The sequence below is a fragment of the Ictidomys tridecemlineatus genome, unplaced genomic scaffold (genome assembly GCF_052094955.1).
Source record: "Ictidomys tridecemlineatus isolate mIctTri1 unplaced genomic scaffold, mIctTri1.hap1 Scaffold_88, whole genome shotgun sequence".
Classification (NCBI taxonomy): domain Eukaryota; kingdom Metazoa; phylum Chordata; class Mammalia; order Rodentia; family Sciuridae; genus Ictidomys; species Ictidomys tridecemlineatus.
In genome coordinates, this window is record NW_027526121.1 from 739,805 (window position 1) to 763,516 (window position 23,712).

The 23,712-nt window shown below is 40.0% G+C and overlaps 1 protein-coding gene and 1 pseudogene across 1 annotated transcript in view; both read left to right on the forward strand.

The window, feature by feature from the left end:
- Positions 1–23,712, forward strand: part of LOC144374789 (echinoderm microtubule-associated protein-like 1) — a 99,749-nt gene that overhangs the window by 48,127 nt on the left and 27,910 nt on the right. The window lies entirely within an intron of this gene.
- Positions 11,626–13,793, forward strand: LOC101962933 (BUB3-interacting and GLEBS motif-containing protein ZNF207 pseudogene; annotated as a pseudogene).

A 23,712-nucleotide genomic window follows, 5' to 3' on the forward strand; every position in this document is an offset into this window, starting at 1 on the left:
TCTATATTTTGAATAATTGTAAGTAATCTTTTTTTCCTTCTGAGTTGCAAAGTGATCAGGGTATTTTAAATAGAAACCAGGTTATTTTAGGTATTCTTGACCTACTCGGCTTTCCAAAAATAAATGTGATGACGACTGTATCCCAGAGGGTACATTTGAAGCAGTTGCCTTATGAAGATTCAAACTTCTAAAACTTTATTTTTAGAAAAGTTGGGAAAAAACAATATAAAGGGCTTGCCCAGGAGTTTTATTTTCTTGATTATGAGGAAGCTTGGTTTTTGTAAAACTTCTTCTAAGAGAAATGATTTGTTTTTATAGTTACCTGACTTTTTTTTATACCTTGCTCTTCATAAGTGAAAATGAATCTAATCATGAAAGCCAGCAGGTCACTGAGAGATGGAGTCCACAGAAAGTGGATGAGCGGGACGTCTCCCGGGAGCAGGCGTGGTTTCTGTGCACTGTGCAGCTAAGGAGGGGAGGGCAGGGGAGGACAGGGGAGGGAAGCATATGCATCAGAAGCTGTGGGTGCCCCTCTGTAGAGAGCTGCCCCTTAGCCATGGCCTTGCACCATGGCCTGACCTTGCACTCTTTAGCCACAGTTTGGTGTAGGATTTCCTCTGTGAGATATGTTAAGGTTTTGGGAGGCTGTGTTATTGCAGGTCAAGCACGTCTTATCTGAAACACTTGGATCAGAAGTATTTCTGACTTTTTCAGATTTTGAAATAGTTACATATACTTCATGAAATATCTTGGGGATAAATCCTAACAAAATTCATGTATTTTTTTTATGTATGTTTCTTATACACCTTATGTACCAGAAGGTCATCTTGTTAATCAGTTCTCCATTAGCTGTACAGATGCCTGAGACAGTCAACTCATAAAAAGGAAAGTTTTATTTTGGCTTATAGTTTTGGTCCATGATTGACTAGTGTTATGGCTCTGGGCCTGTGGGAAGGCAGCACATCATGGTGACATTGCATGCACCATGGCCTCAGAGTGGATAAAAAATATGCCCCCACTTACCAGAAGACCTCCCACTAGGCCCACATCTTCCAGTAGCCCCAAGCTGAGAACAGTCCATGAAAACAGGGCCTTTGGGAGCCACTCCGGATCCAGGTGTAGCAGCAGTTTTCTACAGTGATTCTGCATGTCTGAATTTTTACTGCAACCTGTCATGTGTGGAATTTTCTACTTGTGGTGTCATGTCAGTGTTCAAAAAGTTTCAGATTTCGGGGGCATTTTGGATTTTTGGATGAGGGATGCTTGACCTCTGTTATTGTTATCATTTTGCAATATTTTGGCTCTTGTTCCTGTTACAGCTTTGAGATAGGCTGGACACAGGCATTCTGAGCTTTAAGTATTAAGGGACTCCCCCAACCCCAAGATTAACTGACAGAAACTCTAGGCTCAATGTTTGGAGCTGCAGGTGTGTATCCTTGTTCTTTGCTTAGGTGACAGCGTGGGCAGTTGCACCACAAAGGAAGAGGCTGCCTTAGACGCCAGGGAACATTCAGAGTGCTCAGGTGGTTCAGCTGGAAGCCAGTGCCTGATGTGTCCATCTTTGCGGTGGTGTCCTTGACTGTTAGCCTGCAGTTAATACTCGCTAGCCTCAGTGCTGCCTGGGGGCTCATGGACCATAGAAACAGTTTGTTCCACTAGGCATGTCCCCATTTTGCTGACCTTGGATTACCATATAGTGGAGAAGAAATAACCCAGTTGTTTGAAGTTTATGGAGGCCTATCTTCTTCTTTTTTTAAAATTTTATATGCACACACACACACACACACACACATACACACACACATACATACATACACATACACATACATATGAGTTGTAGTTGGACACAATACCTTTATTTTATTTACTTATTTTTATGTGGTGCTGAGGATCGAACCCAGTGCCTCGCACATGCCTGGCGAGCGCTCTACTGCTGAGCCACAACACCAGCCCCGAGGCCTATATTCTTAACGTTCCTGCTCGTATTATTGTTTTTCAGAGACGTGACTGGAGTGGGGGTCTTGCTGCTGGCTGAGCACAGTGACCCTGTAGATGCTGCTATTGCAATGTGGAGAGAGCAGACCCTTGAGGGATGCAGGGATCCCTGCAGAGCTGGGCACAGTGGAGACCCCAAATGGGAAGCAATAGGGCCAGCCGGCTGGCAACAGGGCAGGCCCCAAATCGGTTACTTCCATATGGCTAAGTCCTGTTCAGTCTTAGAAAATGCTGAGAATTGGTAATAAAAGGGAAAGCGCTTGTACGGTATTTTAAGTCAAAAGCAGGATATAGAATTGAATACACTATCACTTCAAGTAGAGATGAAAGTCATGCAGAGAAGACTGGAATGAAGTAGACCAAAAGTTGGTAATATTTTTTTTTCTGAGTGTGGGATTAATTTTTTTTTTACTTTTTATATAATTTTAGTTTGTTTCTAAGTGTTCTGTGGTACCTAGTCCTTAATAAGCAGGAAAAACATGTTTTAAAAATCACTTCTTTTTTACTGCAGACTCTGAGGTGGACTGTAGGGCTCTTGGCAACGTCAGGAGGTGGGTTGGCTCCCACGTGTTCTCAAGGATCAGGGTGTGGGGTTCACTTAATAAAAGATCCATTGTGTGCAGGCATGGCTGATTTCCATGTTAGTGCTGGAATTTTAAATGTAAAATGTAGATTAAAATTTGCTATTCTTCCATGTATCTGGGATTATCTCTTGTAACTCAGGAACCAGCAAGTAGTTTATATTTATTATTTTAAATTATGCTCATTCGTGCAGACTATAGTTAGGCAGCTTATCTTTTAAAATACTTTAATGTGCCTTTGGAAACTATTTTATTGGCTATATCAGCTAGTGGATCCACTCATTAAGAGATTGGAGAATTACATTAATTAATAGCTTTATTAATTAATAGATCAGATAATTACTAAAGAACCAAAAGGCTTCAGTTGGCACAGTCAGCCAGCAAGTGCCAACTTGGTCTTGCCGTTCCAAGACCCTGAAACCCTCCAGCCCCAGACCTTAACCTCGGCCACCCTGGCCACGAAGACCAAGATCTTCTGCCAGCCCCTGTGCTAGCCTAACTTAACACTGAGCTTCAGAACAATTCTCATAACTACTGCTGTTGATTGGACTTTGCAATAGCAATTTTGGACGTGTTGGCACATTTCACCTCTCCACACTTCCACGTGGCAGGTGTTATTGTGCTCTTTTTATACAAGAAAAAGCGGCCTCCAGGAGGCCTGGATAATTTGTCCCAGTTGCCCTGCTGGCTTGGGACAACCCTAGGCAGCACCTCCAGGAATTTTTTTTGCCAGGGGGCTGCTTCCTTATGCAGGTGTCTTAGCAATAGAACTCAAAATTAGCATGAATCAAATCAAACCAAATAGTTAAGAAATGAATAGCTGCATGGCTGGAAATAAGACTTTTATCCACCAAGATTTAATTTTATTTGCAAAGTATTTGCAATATAATAGACCACATTCAGCATGCCCTTGTGTAGAAATATTATGCTGTGGTCTCTCCCCAGGCTTTATTAGGTAGGTACAACTAACAAATTCAATACTTGGGGCTATTCACCCTCATGGAATCAATGAATAATTAACTTAGTTCTTTATCCTGGTTAACCAATTTCAGGGAGCAAATAGCCTTTTCTATGTCTCTCGTCTATGCATGTTCTCTGTATCTTTCTCCTCACAAAATGGTGAATTACAGGGGGAGAATTTCTCTCCTTTAGCTAGAAGACCCTGTTTCTTTCACTTTCTCATTAGTTGCCTTGCCAGGCTAAGTAGGTTTTTTTGCACTGTTTATAGAAAACATTGAGTATGTTCTTAACTCTTCAGAGGTCAAGATTGTTCTTAAACTTTGTAACACGAAAATGTTCAAATGTACACAGAAGCGGGACAGCACCTCTGCCCGCCTCCTCAGGGACTCACTCCACTGCTCTCCGTGGTGGGTCACCTAAAAGCAAACCCAAGACCAGTGTCACTTGATTCACAGCACGTCAGTGTGTCTCTCCAGGCTACAAGGACTCTTCCCTAAGTCTGTAAATTACTGATCCTAGTAACCATTAAACACTGACAGTTCCTTTACATCCTCTAATATCAAGTCAGCCTTCATGTTCCCTAATTGCCCGATCCATTCCTTTAACAGCAGATTTTTAAATTGTGTTTAATATGAGATGCATTTCACTTATCGTATTGGTTTTTAATATTCACAGAAATCTTGATATCACCAGGTAGGAACCTGCCCTCCTCCACAGTCATTTCCAGTGGCTCCTCTCGTAGCTTGCAGCCACACCATTGTCCCTGTGGGTCCTCCCATTCTCCAGGGGTCTTCTGTAAACAGGATCCTACAGTGCGAGGGCTGTCACCACTGTCTTCCCTCACTTAACATAACCCTTCCAAGGTGCATTCATGTTGTAACATGTCTATTGTGTGTTTATTCACTTTTATTTTTTTCAGTGCTTACTAGGCTAGCACTCTACCACTGAGCTATATCCCCAGCCCCCATCGTTCCTTTTTATTGCTGAATAATATTTCTACTAAATGCAACATTTTGTTTATCCTTGCATCAGTTGATGGACATTTAGGTTGTTAACAAATGACATGAATTCAATTCATTAATGTCTTTTTTCCACATATTTTTATTATATTGAATTTTTAATGTTACAGCATTCTTGCACAACTATACCCACCCCTCAGAATTCAGATTAAAAAATGGTACAATGGAGAGCCTCATCCACCTGTTGATCAATATATTAAAACTCAACTTATGCATTTTGATCATTTAAATTTTGGGGGAAGGAGGTACCAGGAATTGAACCTAGGGGCCTTGAATCACTGAGCCACATCCCCAGATCTTTTTAGTATTTTACTTTAGTATTTTATGGGGTCTCACAGAATTGCTTAGGGCTTCACTAAGTTGCTGAGTCTGGCTTTGAACTTGCAATTCTCCATCCTCAGCCTCCTGAGCTGTTGGGACCACCATGCAAAGCTCATTTAAAAATATATATTTTTTAATGATGTAAGAAGCCAGGCATGGTGGCACATAACTGTAATTCCAGCAGCTCAGGAAGCTGAGGCAGGACAATCACCAGGTTGAGGCTCTAAGCAACTTATGGAGACCCTGACTCAAAATAAAAAATAATTAGGGCTGGGCTGTGATTGAGTGGTAAAGTGCCTCTGGGTTCAATCCCTGGTACCAATAAATAAATAAGAGGGGTTCAAGCCTGCTTTACATCTTCAGGTTTGTGGGGCAGTGAGCACCAGATACCGCCCTCTGTGCTTTGCCCTTTTCACAAGGGCATGTCCAGAGGCCTGCAGGGCAGTGCTGGGAGTTTCCAGAGCTGCCTAGAGCTCCACATGGGGTTGAGACATGGCTTACTCAGCCAGTGTCGTGCGGTCTTACTTACAAATAGCTCTGCCGTGCTTGGCCTCGTGCAGAGGGTGTTTTATATTTTGGCCAGGACGGCTTTAGGATAGATTCCTAGAAGTGGGGTTGCTGGGCGGGAGGACAAATGCTTCTGTGATTTTGCTAGGTCCTGGTGGAGGTGACAACAGGAATCTTCCCTAGCACTCAGCAATCATCTATTTTGTTGTTCAATTTAGCAAAACGAGGTTGCCTTCTCCTATTCCAAACATGGACATCTTTTAATTTTGAAATAGATATTTAGGAATTCTTCCTTTCTTTTCTTTTCTTTTTTGGCAGTACTGGAGATGGAACCCAGGGCCTTATGCATGCTAGGCAAGTGCTCTACCATTGAACTTCCTTCCTAGCTCTTTTTATTTTATTTATATCCTCTGCCTCAGCCTCCCAAGTACTGGGGATTACAGATGTGGCCCACCTGGCCTAGTGATAATTAGGGAATCCTGATGCTTAATGGTCAAATGTACTAAATTAAACTTCAGATTTTCACATATAATCATAGACAAAATAATATTTTGTATAATTTCATTTATTTCTCAATCTAATGGGAAGTTGTAGGTACCAGATATTATACACTGAGTTGTGAATATCATGTAAGGTAAAGGGATTGGTTGTTCCATAGATTGATACTTAATCCCATAATAATATGCTTTAGTAGGTTTGACTAGCTTATACTGGAAATTCTGTATTTACAGCAACTGCGATTTTGAAAATATATCATCATGATTAGTACCTCTTGAAATCTAGGTATCCCCAAACTCCCATTAAGAAAGATGAGAGAAGAAATGTCACTCCTGGCTTGGGGAGTGTTTCCGTTGCTGCCATCCTGGACATGCTTTAGTTAGAGCCAGAGATCTTTCTGTCTCCTAACTCGAGTGTGACTGCAGGGAATTTGACCCGGGGTGGTTGGTGACACTGTCGGTCAGCATGGGGCGCATCAGGAAATCACCGGCCACACATGCTCTGCCTCTTGCTCTGGCTGCTGTCCCTCAGGCCTCTCAGACCTGACAGTCTGCCCATGGGAAGGGACGCAGCATGCTCAACTGAAAGCCTCAGGTGTCACTTGACAGAGGCTCTTCTCACTTGTGAAGGGGCATGGACTGCAGAGCATGAAATTCCCTAAGCAACATTTAGATGTAAGCCTTTCCCCTGTAGGCAAGGAAAGCAGGGTCCAGGGGGCCTCACCTGTGGTCACACTGCCAGTGGGGGACATAGCAGGCACAGCGCCCTGGTTCCTGACCTTACACCTGAGTCCCCTCCCTGCTCTGCCACCTGCCTTCCTTTGCCTGGCATCAGTGCAGAAGTGATGCTGGGCGAGACTGACTGGGGTCTCCCTCCAGCTCTCCTGGTGTGCGCAGGAGCACCCCGGGCTGCCTCAGGTCCCTCCACCATGACTCATGCTACTCAGGACACACTCTGGTGTCCAAAATGGAGCATTCCTCCATGCCAATGTGGCTACAGGACATCAGCTGCCACTTCATCAGCTGCCACTTCCGTGTGCCCGCTCTCAGCTCCGTCCCTCACTCCCAGGCTGCAGGATGGGCACCATCACTCTTTCTGCACTGATGCCAAGGCCTGGGTGAGGCAGTGAGCCTCAGGGCACTAGGGCAGGAAGTCAGGCTCGCCGAAGGAGCACTTCTCTGAAAGTGATTGGCCACGGCTGCTCCACTTCCCTGCTGTCCTCATGGTCCAGGCGGAACCTGTTCAGTGAAAGCTCCATCAGCCAGCTTTGCACTGCTGTGACAAATGCTACTGGTGACCTGCTTACAGGAGGAAAGGTTTACTTTGCTCCTGGTTTCAGAGGTTTCAGTCCACGGTCACTTGGCCCGTTGTCTTGGGCTGGGGTGAGGCAGAGCATCACAGAGTGAGCATGTGCTGCAGGGAGCTGCTCACCTCAAGGTGGCCCAAGGTGGTCAGCAGGCAAAGAGAGAGCAAAAAGAGGCCAGGTCACACTGTCCTTATATGGGGATGCCCCCAGTGACCTGCTTCCTTCTGCTGCTGGACCCCACCTTCCACAGGTCCCACCTCCCTCAGCACCACAGGCTGTGACCAGGCCCTCAGCAGTGGGCTCCTAAGTCCCTGCTGTCTGGAGGGCAGCTGCCCTTCCTTCCCCTAAGGGAGAATGCGAAGGGCTTCAGAGCCTGAGGCTTTTGTGATTTGGTGACAGGAAAGGAGCCTGGAGAGACATCACATGCAGAATCGGGGTTCAGTGCACTGTTGGAGCTGGGGTGATGCTGGTGTGGGAGAGGCCAGTGGTGTCACACGTGGGGGGTGTGGCTGGAAGTGATCTTGCCAGTGGGGGAGCTTCCCAGCCTCATCCCAAGGGTGCTCCCTGGCCCTCCCTCCCTTCTCCCTCTATCCTTCCCTGATTTCTCAGCCCGGCTCCAGTAGTTCTGTCTACTTCCGATGCTATTCTGGTAGATTTTAAGGTAAAATTTCTTGTACGCCGTGCAGCGTGCACTTAGTTTTCATTACACAGGCTTTTAAAATCCTATTTCTGCTTTAGGGAGAAGGGCAATGCTAGGTTATTATGAGGCTGAATTTGAACTATAATTCAAGAAGGAACGAGCAGCTAGGTGTGGTGGAGCACGCCTGCAAGCCCAGCCCTCGGTGGGGCAGGCCAGCCTCCATTCTCCTGAGACCTGATTGTAAAGTGGGAGTCAGGCCAGGCCTCAGTGCTGGTCAGGAGACGTGGTGTTCTCCACGCTGCTGACCCTGCCCATCTCCAAGTGCTCGGGGACTGCTGTCGTTCCAGCAGTTGCATTTTGCCTGGACTGACCACCTGCAGCAGGTGTAGCAGCAGGCTCCCCAGGGCCCAGGAGTGTAGGAGGCCATCCTCGCATGTGATTTGAGTTACCTCCCTGGCTGGGTGAGAGGCGCTTAGACACAGCCATGTCAGAGCCTTTCCCACCCTGTCCCAGGTACGAGGGCTTATCCGTGCAGAGGCGTGCCTGGCCACTGCCCCGAAGACCTAGTAGCTGGCCCTGACCTTGGGATGCTGCCCCCCTTAACCTTCATTGGATGGGATTTTCCCTGGAATTTTTTGTTCCCCAATAAAAGCTCACTCCCTGGCGTGCTCTCCCTCTCTCACTAGTCTCTTCTGTAAACCTCTCCACCGCATTAGGTGGCTGGAGGCGGGAGCTAGGAGAAGCCGTCCTGGAGCTGAGAATAAAAGTAAACGAGAGTCTGCCTCTTTAATTTAAAACTCACTAGCAATTTTTTATGCAACGAACCTTCTTTTATGAAGCTCGCGCTGGTTGCCTGGCAGACAGGAGTGTTGCTGGGGTGTTCTGACCAGAGCTGTAAGGAGACTGGATTGGACAGAAGCAGATGGCGGGAGATGTGCTGGTGCTGGAAGGCTGAGAGGGGAGACTCAGAGAGAGCAACAGTGGGGACAAAAAGAACAGTGCCACCAAAGCCCACTTATTCTCTGGGCCCAAACCAAGGTGTCAGCAGGTAGTTCCTTCTGTACTCCAAGGGAGCACTGCTCCACGGCTCCACTAGCTTCAGGTGGCTCCTGAAGTCTCCGGCGCTCCTCAGCTGGAGACATATCACGCTGGTCCCTGCCTCTTCACACAACCTTCCCCTGGGCGTCCACACATGTCCTTCTTGTGAGGGAACTCTCACTGTGTTTAGGGACCACTCAATCCAATGGTTTTATCTGGCCCCCTACCTTGATAACACCTGCAATGACCCAGTTTCCAAATACAGCCATATTCTGAGGTTCCCAGTGGATGCAAATTTCGTGCATCCAAATTAGGAGCTCAGTATGTATATTTTATATATATATATATATATATAATTTTTTAGTTGTAGATACACACAATACCTTTATTTGTTTTTATGTGGTGCTGAGGATCGAACCCAGGGCCTCACATGTGCTAGGCAAGTGCTCTACTACTGAGCTATAACTCCAGCCACTGTGTATTCTTAAAGAATGGATGAGACTGAAAGGTGGGTACGGCAGAGAGAGGAGGCTGGGATGAGGCGGACAGCAGGAAGGAGAGCAGATGTGAGAGAGACTGAATTCTTGGATGGGAGCCAGACGTGTCTACTGAGGAGGGCATTAAAATAACAAGGGAGTATGTCCCTCTACCTCAGCACTAGAAGGTATTTTAAAATTGGCATTTTGTGTGGAACTGTCATGGGTAGTTTGAAGACCTAAATTTAAGGCAGATTTAATTTTGTAATTAACAGGTAAATCATGCTAGTGTTTTGAAATGAACTTTTATTTTAGAATAGCTTATATTTACCGAAGGGTTGCAGGGGCAGGCAGTCCCCTGGACCCTGTGCCAGTGACCTTCTTGCTCACGATTCTCTGGGGCCGCTGTTGGTACAGTGTTAACAAAAGCCCATCCTCTATCAGATTCCTCACTGCCCTGCCCTTGCTGTGTCCCAGGAACCCATCCATCCAGGACACCATGTTGCTTAGTCATCTGTCTCCCAAGGCCCTGCTAGACTGACGGGCCCCCTGTTTTGATGACTGGGCAGTTTTGGGGAATTCTGGTCAGGGGGTTCCTTGGCCTTCAGTGTAGGGGGCCGCCTTCTGCACTCCTGGTCAGCCTCGGGTTGTGATTTCAGGCAGGAAGACCATGGTGAGTGTCACTCTCTTCCCATCTCCTGCCGGGGTACAGGTCCTGGGCGTGACTCACCTCTGCCCGTATTGACCACCTTGTGAGGGGTCAGGCTTTCCCTGCTCCACCTTGTGTCCTGTTTGGAAGGAAGTCACTGGGCCACCCACACTGAAGGAGTGGGAGTTGAGCCCTGCCTTCTGGAGGGAGTACCTATAAAAGTCAAGAACATGGACATTGTCATTTGGCCTGGGGGTGTCCCCGTTTATTTATTCATGCAACCATTTATTTATTTGATTTTATTTTTGGGGCGGGATGAGTGCAGTCATTTATTTTTCAGTCTGTCCTTATGAATACCTACACTGCCCTTTGGTTACAATCCAGCGCTCTGTTCCAGCTTTGGCCACTGGCAACTTTCAGTTGGCTCCTGTATCCCTTTGGCCTGCCCCCTCAATCCCGGGTTTGGGAGTTCTCTGTCACTGAGTGTTTCTCTCATTATCTCCCCCTTGCCTATCTGTCACTCATTTCCACCAGTGAGAGACCCTGCTCCTACCATCACCACTGCCTCCCAGGGCTGGTCACCACCAGCACACGGTGCTCTGCGCAGTTCCTCTGTCTTTGTCTTCCAGTCTCTTCTGACCTCCAGAGTTTCCAGGAGGTCACTTCCCCTCACCCTGCTCAGCAGGGTTGTGGCATGCATTTGCAGTAGGGTTGGACTGGAGGTGTGGCTGTAGGTGTGGCAGAGCACTTGCCTAGCCCCCAGGAGGTCCTGGGCTCAATCCTCAGTGCTGGGCTCAATCCTCAGTGCTCCTAATGCAGGTAGATTCGTGGTCACAGGTCCCCATCTTCACGTTGGATTTTACTTGGTTACATCCAGTTCCACTCTTGGTGGGTCTCTGGATTTTCACAAGGCATGGTGCATATATCCACCACCACAGCATCATAGAATAACCTAGAACATCTCCTTCTCAACCCCACACCAGCCTCAGCCAATGTGCCCTTCCAGAATGTCATGTGAATGGAATGACACAAACTCCCAGAGTGGCTCACTCAGCCACGCTATTGGTACCTTAGTTTGTCCCTTTTAAATCCCGAGTCATGTCCACTCTGTGGCGAGATCACTTTGTTTCTCTGTTTACCTGTCCAGGGGAATCTTGATTGCTTCCAGTTTATGACAGTCACAAATGAAGCTGCTCTTTGTTTAAAATGCCAAAATTCAGACCAAAGAAAGATTTTTACAGATTCAAGAGAGAAGCACCAAGTCATTGGTAAAAGGTAACACATCTGGATAACTCAAAGGGCCAGAAGGACACGCAATAATATATTTCAAGCATTAAAACAGAAATACTATAGTGGCACCTCCTCATACACAAATGCATCTTCATTAAGCTTCTCCACAGACCCTCACCATAATTGTTCTTGTTTACAATGTATTAACAAAGATCTCTACAAAATGGCTCAAATGTGGTTACACTCCCTATTTCTTTTTGATCTGCTCTGACTTGCAGAAACTAAATCTACCCCTGGGTTTCTTGTGGGACGAGGTGGTGGCCATTGGGTCAGAAAAGTGAGCAATGTATTTCCTCCTTTTCCTGCTTTTTTCTCCTCCCTTTAATTTTCCGAAAGGACACAGCTATGGGTCGCAAGAAGAAGAATTAGCTGAAGCCGTGGTGCTGGTATTGTAATAGAGATTTGATGATGAGAAGATCCTTATACAGCACAAAAAGGCAAAGCATTTTAAATGCCATATATGTCATAAGAAATTGTATACAGGACCTGGCTTAGCTATTCATTGCATGCAGGTTCATAAAGAGACAATAGATGCTGTAAGGAATGCAATACCTAGGAGAACATACATAGAGTTGGAAATATACGGTATGGAAGGTATTCTTGAAAAAGATATGGATGAAAGATGACAACTTCTTGAACAGAAAACACAAGAGAGTCAAAAAAAAAAGAAGCAACAGGATGATTCTGATGAGTATGATGATGATGACTCTGCAGCCTCAACTTCATTTCAACCACAGTCTGTTCAACCCCAGCAAGGTTATATCCCTCCAATGGCTCAGCCAGGACTGCCACCAGTTCCAGGAGCACCAGGAATGCCTCCAGGCAAGCCTCAAGTAATGCCAGGTGTTCCTCCTCTGATGCCAGGTATGCCACCAGTTATGCCAGGCATGCCACCTGGATTGCATCATCAGAGAAAATACACCCAGTCATTTTGTGGTGAAACCATAATGATGCCAATGGGTGGAATGATGACACCTGAACCAGGAATACCACCTCTTATGCCTGGTATGCCACCAGGTATGCCCCCCCATTCCCTGTCCTGGAATTCCTTCAATGACTCAAGTACAGGCTGTGTAAGCACCAGGTATTCTTAATAGGCCACCTGCACCAACAGCAACAGTACCTGCTCCACAGCCTCCAGTAACTAAGCCTCTTTTTCCCAGTGCTGGACAAATGGGGACACCTGTAACAAGCTCAAGTATAGCTTCATCCAATTCATAAAGTCTTTCTGCATCTTCTAAAGCTCTGTTTCCTAGCACAGCACAAGCTCAGGCAGCTGTGCAAGGACCTGTTGGTACAGATATCAAGCCCTTAAATAGCACCCCTGCAACAATTACAGGACCCCCAAAGCCTACATTCCCTGCTTATACACAGTCTACAGCTTCAACCACTAGGACAACAAATAGTACTGCAGCAAAACCAGCAGCTTCAATAACAAGTAAGCTTGCTACACTTACAACCACCAGTGCAACCAGTAAGTTGATCCATCCAGATGAGGATTTATCACTGGAAGAGAGAAGGGCACAGTTACATAATTATCAGCATAATCTTCCTCGACTAGGACAGGCCCCAATCAGTAATCCACCAGTTGGACCAATTGGAGGTATAATGCCACCACAGCCAGGCATCCCACAGCAGCAAGGAATGAGACCCCCAATGCCACCTCATGGTCAGTATGGTGGTCATCATCAAGGCATGCCTGGTTACCTTCCTGGTGCTATGCCACCATATGGGCAGCGACCACCAATGGTACCCAATAACCAAGGTGGGCCTCCTCAACCTCCAATGGGAATGAGACCTCCTGTAATGTTGCAAGGTGGCCGTTACTGATCTTGCTTCATCCAGTTTAATAGGTCTGGAGATTAAACCTTTTCTCAACTTGTGCTGTTTATATAGCCGAGCTTCCGTCAATAAGGCTTCATTGTGACTTTAACAAACATTATCTTCCCACATACCAGGAACCATTGTAAATTTATTTTACATGGGAAAAATTATTTGGAATAATAAAGCAGGAACTTTTCCTGAGGTTGCAATTTATACTGTATGGCTTCTTTTTCATGTTTCGTCTAGGCTTTTAGAAGTGAAGTATAGTAAATTTGGATTGTTAAATTGTAAAGGTGCTGGAATTACATGAACATACCACCTTAATAAAGGCAAGTTCTGTAAGCTTACATTGCTATTTGTAAAGTTATGCATTCACAGCATTTCAGATGCTGTTGGACTTCATGTCCCCAACCTAGCTTGGTGAGGGCTGTTTCCAAGTACCTGTGCATTGGAAGTCTGAATGTGTAACAATACTTAATGTATTTAGAGTTCCTCATGTTGCAGGGTTTAAGAAATCTGACCCACGAAGGTCATGTGACTTTTCTGTACTGTTAAACTTCATTGTAATAAAGAGAGATAAATGTATGCCTTTTTATTCATAACCCAGCTGTGGACCACTGCCTGAAAGGTTTGTACAGATGCATGCCACAGTAGATGTCCACATAATAAAATTCATAGTTATCAATGCAGTTTTGATACATTATTGAATTCTGTCCTTTGAATAGTAGATTGTTTCTTAGCTGCATGTTTTAAACTGAACAGTTTATATAGAATTGTATGTTGATATTTCCGTTAAATATACATATTAATTATTATGCAATAGGTTTGAAATCTTCATATTGTCACCTTTCCACACCCTTGGGTGTCATCATATCTCATAGATATTTAAAATATATAAGCCTTAATAGTTTTTCCATGAGCTATTTAGAGCCTACTGCCAGACCGATTAATTTCATGCTGATTATTTTTGAGATTTCAGTACTGCATGGACCTCAGAAGCTTTTCAGGTACAAACTTCTAGAAGCTTAGGTGCATGTAGTAATAGCTACTTATGTTGTTAATGGGTTGTTATGTGTTATTCTAAGTGTACTACTGTGCCTCTTGGGGTAGTTTGATGGTAATTGGTGGACTGACAATTTTTAAATATATTAGGTTCCTGGAAGGTAACATTATTTATTTGATTAGATGGATACCTTCTGTTATTAAGCCTACTTGGCTTTGCTATTTTTATCTTTGGCAAATTTGAATATTATTGTGTTCTAATAGAGAACTTTTCTGTAGAGATAACTGCCATTATTCAGTATTTTGTGTTACAAATCTTTTATAATAATAGCCCTTGTTGGACTTTTTGTTTTTCCTGATATCTTTAAGTATCAAATAATCCACAAAGTAATTATCAATGAATACAAGTGGAGTTTCTCTAATTGTAAGGCTTCTAAAAAGTGATTATTTCTTAAAATAACTTTGAGGTTATAGGAAAAAATGTTAAAAAATAAAGTTTTAAGGCAAAAAGGCTTTAACTTTGTAGGAAAATATATTTAAATGTGTACTCATTACAGAAGAGTTTGTATTTAAGTGAATAATTTCAAGTATTTTAAAGCTGAATGGTTTTTAAAATCTGGTGCTGTGCTCTTCTGATATAGCTTCTGTACTTTGGTACCATTGAGGTGCAAAAAATTCCATACTTTGAAAAGACAGAATCCATTTATCACCAAGAAAGCTTTTGCCAGTCCCACAATCCTTTCCACTGTTTGCATAGCTAAATTGTTTTGTAATATGCTTAAGTTTTTTTTTTAGATTTGGTCACTAGTTTTTCATACTTCCAAAGAAAATCTTTGTTGAAAAGTATTTAAGGTAAAAGTGGCCTGATTAAGAATGATTAATCATTTATAATGATTAAATAGGAAATGCTCTCCCAAATCAGTGTTAATAAAGGATTTCATGTACAGATTTATCCACAAACTTTATAAGAGTTGGTAGACCTTTATAAAAATTGTGTAAAGCTTTATGTGCATTTTATGAGAAGACCAATATTTTATAGCAGAGTTTATTGTTCTCTGGGGTCCAAAGGGATAAAAAAATTTAAACAAGTGATAAAATTCTAATGAACAATTAATTGATGGTGTTATGCATGGCATTTAAGAACTAAGTACATGATCTTTCCTGTACCTTGTAAGTTATGTGGCTCATAGGTGATGCCCATTTAGTGTTATGTAATCTGTAATTTTCATGCACCTAAAGATGATTAAGCTTCTAGAAAATACCTCTTACCTAACTGCTTCTGGGGTCCTTAATGTGGTTGAATCATGAGTGGGACAAATTATGTTGAAATAACTCTTTTGACTTGTGCTTCTTTAAGTAGTAGATAAAGTTGAGTCAAATTGAATTTTAACTGTCCTACTTTGAGGATTTGATAAATTCAGGCAGGCACTGTGATTGCCATTATTGAGGAAGTTATAAGATTAATAGAACTGTAGTTTTGGCTCTTTCATCTACTCCACTTATCATCCTTTGTAGAAAAGCAAAAACAACATTTTCTCTGGCACTAGTTTCTATTTTATAAGATTTACTACTGATGATAGTAACAAGGCTGGCAAATGAGGATCAATTTTTAAGAGACTGCTGGAATTATTTCATTTGAATTTGTGTTTTGGAAATCTCTCACAATTTTTGCCATTAGATATGGGAGAATACCTATTCCATTGAACAAGTTATGTATTGAACTCAGTTTAATTAAACTTATATAGGGGAAAATTCCCTTTCCCTAGGAAAAAAACAATATGGGCTCAAAATGGAATTGTAGTAGATAAAAGAGCTGCTCTTTTCTCCTTTTCTTGCTTGATCATTGGATTTTTTTTAAAAAAAATTAATGCATGTCTTTTAAATTAATTGGGTAATGTTTTTCTAAAATTAAAATTTTCTTCTTCCTATAGCCCTGCCATAGGACAGGCTGAGGCTGAGTCTCAGTGTTACTCTGTTCAGTCTGAGGCAAGTAGGATTTATTTTATTCCCTATAGGGGCTTTCACAGCTTTATGGCTGTTGGATATTTATGTCCCCAAACTTGCAGCAAGTTTGGTGAAGGCCCCTAAATTTAATTAAACTTAGGATTTTTATAATCTTTGGGCAGAGAAGGTTTATATTAATATTCACATTTGACTGTGGTGTAAACAAACAAAAACAAATTATTTTATATTACATAATTAACAGCCTCAGTAAAGTTTATATTATTGTATAGAACCTCAGTAAATTGACAATTTGACATTCTTAATTTGGAGGCATGAAATGTTTCTTTCAAAATTTTCACTTTCATTTCTAGGAAAATCTTACTGGTTATACTCTCCTCAAACTATTAAATTTAAGTTAATTATTGGAACTGCCACAGGGTACTGATATATGTTATTAATCTTAAGCTTATACATTGACATCAAGGTTGAAAGGTCATCTGGAGATGTTTGTGATTTTTAATATTTTCAGATGTCACCACATTAGAGCAAATGTTAATGTAGAGCCCTGTGAAGAGTGGGAATGTTGTATGTCTTTGTGTGCTTGTGTGGTATGTATGGGTGTAGAGTACATGTGTGATAGAAAAAAAGGGTTTGAGTGTTACAGACCTGTCAACCTGGATAGTTTACTAAGTTTTAGGAAACAAAACTAAAATTGGATTATGTGGCAAAGTTACAACTATATTAAACTGGTTTTGAAAATGATTACTTCATAGTTCATACTCACTCTTAGTGAGCAGTGTTTTATGCAGTATGCAGAGATGAATAGTATCCACATTTGTTTCCAAGCAAGATTAGTTTTATTTGGTGAGAAAAGTTGTATGTCTATGTGTGTGTGTGTTATAGGGGATAAAGAGAAAATTGGAAGAGGGGCCAAAACAAACCTGGGTTATGTTTGTTCCTTCTTCTGTATTAAGACACCATCCTAGCCAGATAGCATTTCCTCTGAATGAGAGCAATTAACATATGGTATGATATAGACCTGTATTGTGTTTTTATTCTTGGAAACTTAAAAATCATTAAAAGCAATTCAAATTTGGGGAAAAAAAATTACCCCTGGACTTAATGAATGCACTCTGCTTCTGTGGTATAATCTGTAAAATCCCTGACAGTTCTAAGAAATGAGACACCAGGTAACTTATGAGAACTCGCAGAAAAAAAATAACTTTCATGTAGACCCCTGCAAAAATGTATACCTTCAAGCTCCCCTGTCCACACCACTGGGTATAAAGCTCAACAAATGTCTAGACTCAGTATTCAGTGAGAGAATTTGTTTTAAGTGAAAGCTCCCTCTGGAGATGCTGGAGACAATAAACCTGCTTCCTGCTAATTCCTCTGGAGTCCAGTCTCATCTGTCTTACTTCAGTACTGCCAGTCTATACTGTGATCTGCATCAAAGTTATTCTTCAGAAATAAAGACCTTTCAAAACAAGAATAAACTAAAATAAACTATGACAACTAAGCTACCAGTGTAGGAGATTCACAATGGAATTTTATATACACAAGAAGAAGATTAAAATAAATCATTGGAGAATACAAAGAATTAATGTAACCAGAAGAGTGGATAAGCAAATGCGAATTAAGAGTGAACCCTCTATTATAAAGAAACACTCCTAATTAACATTGGATTCACATCGTGTTAATTATCAACTTAAAGATATAGACTGAAATATTCAATTAACAAACAAGACCCAAATGTATGTGGTTTACAAGAAACACACGTGAATTGCAAAGTTGTTCACATAATAAAAGTGAAAAAATAGAGAGATATTCCATGTAAATGAAAGCCAAAAAAGTAGTAGCTATTTGTAAATGTGATAAAGGTGACTTCAAGCAACAATTACTCAAATGTAGCAAAGAAGGTCACTACATACTGCTAAAGGGAAAAATCCAACAAGAAGAAAAACATCTGTAAAATATTTACACGTGAATGGCATTGCAACCAATTTTATAAAAATAATCACTATTCAGTCTAAAGGGACAGATAGGCCCCAATAAAAAACATAAGTGTTGGTGAAGTTAATACTACTATCAAAAGTGACTGGTTAGGTGGACAAAACATCAATAACTGTCCTATATATCACTTTTACTTTATATCATATCAACTTAATAGTTATCTACACACTATTTCATCAGAGAAGAACAGAACTCATAATTTTTAGCATACAAAAAACTTCTTTTCTAATAGATCATATATTAGGATACAAAGCATGTCTTAGTAAATACAAAACTGAAATAATTCCCTCTAGCCCTTACCACATCACAATGGATTGCTATCAGAAAATAACACATACAGCCTTTTTAACAAGTGGGTCTGGGAAAAATAGATACACATATGAAGAGAAAAAGTAAACTCAAGAGTGGATCAAAGATTCAGGAATTACACAAGAAACTCTACAACTGCTAGATAAAATTGTAAGGTGAACTTTTCAACACATTAACACAAGCACCAATTGCCCTAACAAAACTTGTAAAGCATAAGAAATAAAACCAAGAATCAATAAGTAGGATGGCATCAAATTAAAAACTTCTGAACACTAAAGGAAACAAATAAAAGCATAAAGACAGAACCTGCAGAATGGGAGATCTTTGCCACCTGATCCACAAATGCGTGTTAATATCCAGAATATATAAAAAACTCAAAAAACTATTATAAAGCAATTAATAACTCACAGAATAAATTGAAAAAAAAAACTAAAGAGATCGTTCTTAAAAGAATTACAAATGAACAATAAATATATTTAAAAAGTTCAACATCTCCAGCAGTTTGGGAAATACAAATAAAAACTATATTGAGATTTTACTTCACTCTCTTCAGGATGGTAATTATCAAAAACTCAAGTAATAATAACTGTTGATGAGGATGCAGAAGAAAAGTACACTTGTACATTGTTGGTGGGACTGCAAATTAGCACAAACACCCTGGAAAGCAATGAAGAGATTCCTCAAAACACCAGTAATGTATTACCCAACTCTCCCAGTCCTTGGTATATATTCAAAAGATTTAAAATCAGCATATTTTAGGAATGCAGCCCCATCAAATTTTATGGCAGCACAATTCAAAATAGAAAGGCTATCAAAAAGAAGCCTAGGTGCCAATCAACAGATTAATGTATAAAGAAAATATGGCACATACATGTAATGCAGCTCTACTTAGTAAGTCATCAATAAAAAGAAATAATGACATTTGTTAGTAAATGAATGAAACTGGAAAATGTCCTGATAAGTGAAATAACTCAGACTCAAGAAAGTCAAGGGTTGAATATTTTCCCTTATATTAAGAAGGTAGATAAAAATAAAGAAAAAATGGGGGATTCCATAAAAATAGAGAGGTCAGAGGAGTAGAGGAAGGAGATTTAAAGGGATGGAGGGACTGTCAAAGGAAGTGTGGTGAAATGAATCTGAAGAAATTTTCCTTTGTACACTTAGGAATATATCACACCGAATTTCACTTTGATGTATATCAATGATGTACTAATTAAAACAACTACAAATAAATACAAGAAAGAACAGTGGAGTAGATAAGAGATAACAGAGGTAGGGAAGGGAGAGTACTGGGAATTCAAACTGGAAAAATATATACCATGCTTCTATGATTATTGCAAAATGAACCCCAATATTATATGTGAAATAATTATCTAATTATAAAAGAAGAAAATAGTGAGTAGAACTACAGAAACTGCATGAATACTTGAAGAATTAATAATACAGTTGCATAATCAAAGAGTCACTGATAAAATCAGGGGTGGAAAAGTTTTAAATAAACCCAAGAACCACAAGAGAGTCAAAACACAACATCTATATATTTATGGGACAAAATAAAAGCAGTTATTTTTTATTGCTTATTTTTTATTTTATTTTACTGAGACATTATATGTAAATATAATAGTGGGGTTCATTATACTATATACAGAAATGCACATGTCATATTTTGATAAATCTTACTGCACAGGAACTTTTCTTTCCCTTCTGATGTCCCTTCACTAATCTACCAAAAGCAGTTGTATGAGGGTAGTTTATAGCAATGGCTACCTCCATTAAAAATCTGAGATATTTCAAATTAAATACCTTATGAAGCATCCAAAGTCTAAGACAAACTTCAGTAAATGAATTCTAAAACCAATACAAGAAAGGAAATAATTAATTTCAGAGCCAAAATTATAAAATAATTAAAAACATATTAATAATAAAACAAATAATTGGTTATTGAAATTGTGAATAAAATTGACAAACCCTTTGCCAAGGGAACTAAAAGAAAGAGAAAGAAGATTCAAATGAATAAAGGTATAAACAAAAACAGAAATATTAAAACAGACACCACTGAAATCCAGAAGATCTCTAGAGACTATAGGAAACCTTATTTGTCAATGAATGGGAAAATCTAGATTATTTTAAAAACTAAAATTGCAACAAAAAAAATCTAGAAGATATTTGTAAAATATGGCCTAACATTTTTGAATCAAAGGGATAGAAAAAAAAAACAAACAGCTCAATAACAAGCAATTAGGTTGAAGCAATAATAACAGGCCTCCAAGACCAAAGGTGAATGCATGGCTAAATTTTATCAGATATTTAAAGAAGAACTGATATTAGTCCTCCTATTACATGTAAGAGCAAAGGAAAGATTCTTCCAAAGCAATTCTGCAAAGTATTACCCTTACTGGAAAAGCGAATATGAACAGAACAAGGAAAGAAATTGATACCAATATCCATGAGGAACATAGTACAAAATTCATAAAATCTTTACAAATAACATTTGACAACACATTACAAAATTACATACAGTGTCAGGCATGGTGGTATATGTCTACATTCTCAGAAAGGCAGCAGGTTGTTGAGGAACACTGTAATTTCAAAGCCAGCCTGGGAAATTTAATGAGACTTGTATCAAAGTAAACAATAAAAGGTGCTGGAGATGTGGCTCAGTGGTACCGTGCTCCTGGTTTGAGACTCTAGTCACATAAAAACAAAAACAAAAACAAAAAATATAAAAGCTGGTTTTGCTCTAGGATGATTCAATACATGCCAATCAATAAAACTAATGCACCACATAGAATCAAGGGCAAAATTTCATGATCATTTAAGCAGCTGCAGGAAAAGCCTTTGATAAATTCAATCGCCCTTCATAACAAAGCCCCAAGAAACTAGAAATACAAGAAATTTATTACAAGATAATAAGGACCAAGTATATCAAGCCCAAAGCCAATAGTATAATGAAGAGGAACTGTTAGAGTCTGTAAACAAGTCAGGATGGCACCTGGCATTTTTCCAGAGAAATGTTAGAGTCTGTAAACAAGTCTGGATGGCGCCTGGAAAAATGCCAGAGGGAGTGGTTTGTGAAGTAAGGCCAGCGAGCCATTAAGTGTGGAGATTCCTTATTGGTTGACTGATGTATCTAGTTTATGCTAATTAAGATAAGCTGTGCAAAATGTATAAATACCTCTGTTGTCCTACAATAAAGGGCTTCTACTCCTGCTGTATCAATCTAAACAAGTTCCTTGTCAGCTCCCCCCTCCGCCCCACACTATTTTGCTGCAGCTGGAGTGCGGCAAGGAGCATTTTCACTAAAATCGGAAAAGACAAAAATGTTCATTGCTACCAATCTCACTAATCACAGTACTTAAAAGTTTAGACAAGAGAAAGAAATAAAAGAGATTCAAATAGGGAAGTTAAAATGTTAAATCATTTCTATATGCAAATGATATAGTCCTATTCTTAGAGGAACATAAATGATGTATCATGAAAATTCTACTTTTGATGAACGAATTCATCAGAGTAACAGGAAACAAAATAAATATATAAGAATAAAGTGTCTATATACCATAGCATACCTAGTGAGAATGAAGAAAGAGTAATAGCTCATTCAAATAGCTTTAAAAATAGCTAGGAATAACCCTCAAGAAGGAAGTGAATGACCTCTTCAAAAAAAATTACAGATTGATGAAAAAGGAAACTAAAGAAGAAAATAGGAATTAAAAAGACCTCCTATGTTCATGGAGAGGCAGAATTAATATTGTGAAAATGGACATAGTGCCATAAATGAATTATATATTCCATGTATTCCCATTCAAATTCTAATGACATTTTTCACGAAAATTGGGAAAAAAAAACTACTCCTAAATTTGTATGGGAGGAAAACAAATAAACAAAAAAAGACTTAGACAAAGTGATGCTGATTATAAGAGAAACAATGGATAAACAACAATGCCCAATTTCAAAATATAAAACATAGCCATGGTAATAAAAAACATGGCCCTGGTGTAAAGAAAGACTCATAGACCAATGGATAGAAGAAAAGTCAGAGAGCAAAGTCACACAGATGCAGTCATGTGATACTAGGCAAAGACACCAAAAACATATTTTGGAGGAAAGACAAAAGACATTTTAGAAATAGTGTTGGAAAAACTAGATATCCATATGTAAAAGAAGGAAACTAGATGCCTATTTTATAACACTATACAAGAGTTTATTCAAAAAGGACTAAAGACATATGTACCAGACTAGAAGGTTTACAAATGCTAGAAGAAAAAATATATGGAAAACACTTCAGTATGTAGGCAATGACTTCCTGAATAGAGCTCCCTATAGTTCAGAAAAAAAGAGCAACAATGGATAAGAGGGGGTGGATCAAACTGAAAAAATTCCTGCATAACAGTAAGAAGTGGTAGCCTCCAGAATTGGAGAAAAGAGTAGCTTTACTAGCTACTCTTCTGACAGAGGGTTAATAACCTGAAAATATTAATGCAAATATCTTAACACCAGAAACACAAAAACCTTTTCAATCAATGAGCAAATGCACAGTGAGTCCTCAAAATAAGAGATACAAAGGCCAACACTTCAGTGAAAAAAAAAAACCCATAACATCTTTATCAATCAGGAAAATGCAGATCAAAACAACAAGCTCCCATTTTACACAATTCAAAAAAGTAATCATCAAGAAAGCAAATAATACTGGGAAGATGAGGAGAAAAATCTCTTATATGTGAATGGTAGGAACATAATTACTATATCCCTATGGAAATTCATATGAAGGCTACTCAAAAACTGAACATAGAACTACTTTATTATCCAACTATACTACTCAGTGCTTAATGGAAAATATTAAAATCTGCTTACTTTAGAGATATACATATGCCCATCTTTACCATGACACTATTAATGATAGGCAAGTTATAGAATCAGGCTAGATGCTTGTTAATAAAAGAATGGATAAAGAAAATGTGGTATATATACACAAGGAAGATTTCTATGCAAAGAGAACAACAAAAATAAGTTAATTTTAGCAAAACGAATGAAACAGGGAAGCATAATGTTAAGTAATATAAGCCAGACTCAGTAAAAAAGTATCATATATTGTTCTCATATGAATAACTAGAGGTGGAAATGTTCAACATAAAAATAAATGAATAAAAATTTTTAACCATTAGCATACATAAAATTGGGAGTATGGAGGAAAGAATGTTGAAGACAGAATTATGGGAATATACTTAATCTATATGTATGTACAAATATGCCACCACGAAAATTCTGTATAATTAATGTGTATCAATTTTTAAAAATTTACCATCTTTTTAATTTTTAGAAGTTCATTTTTTTATTTATTAT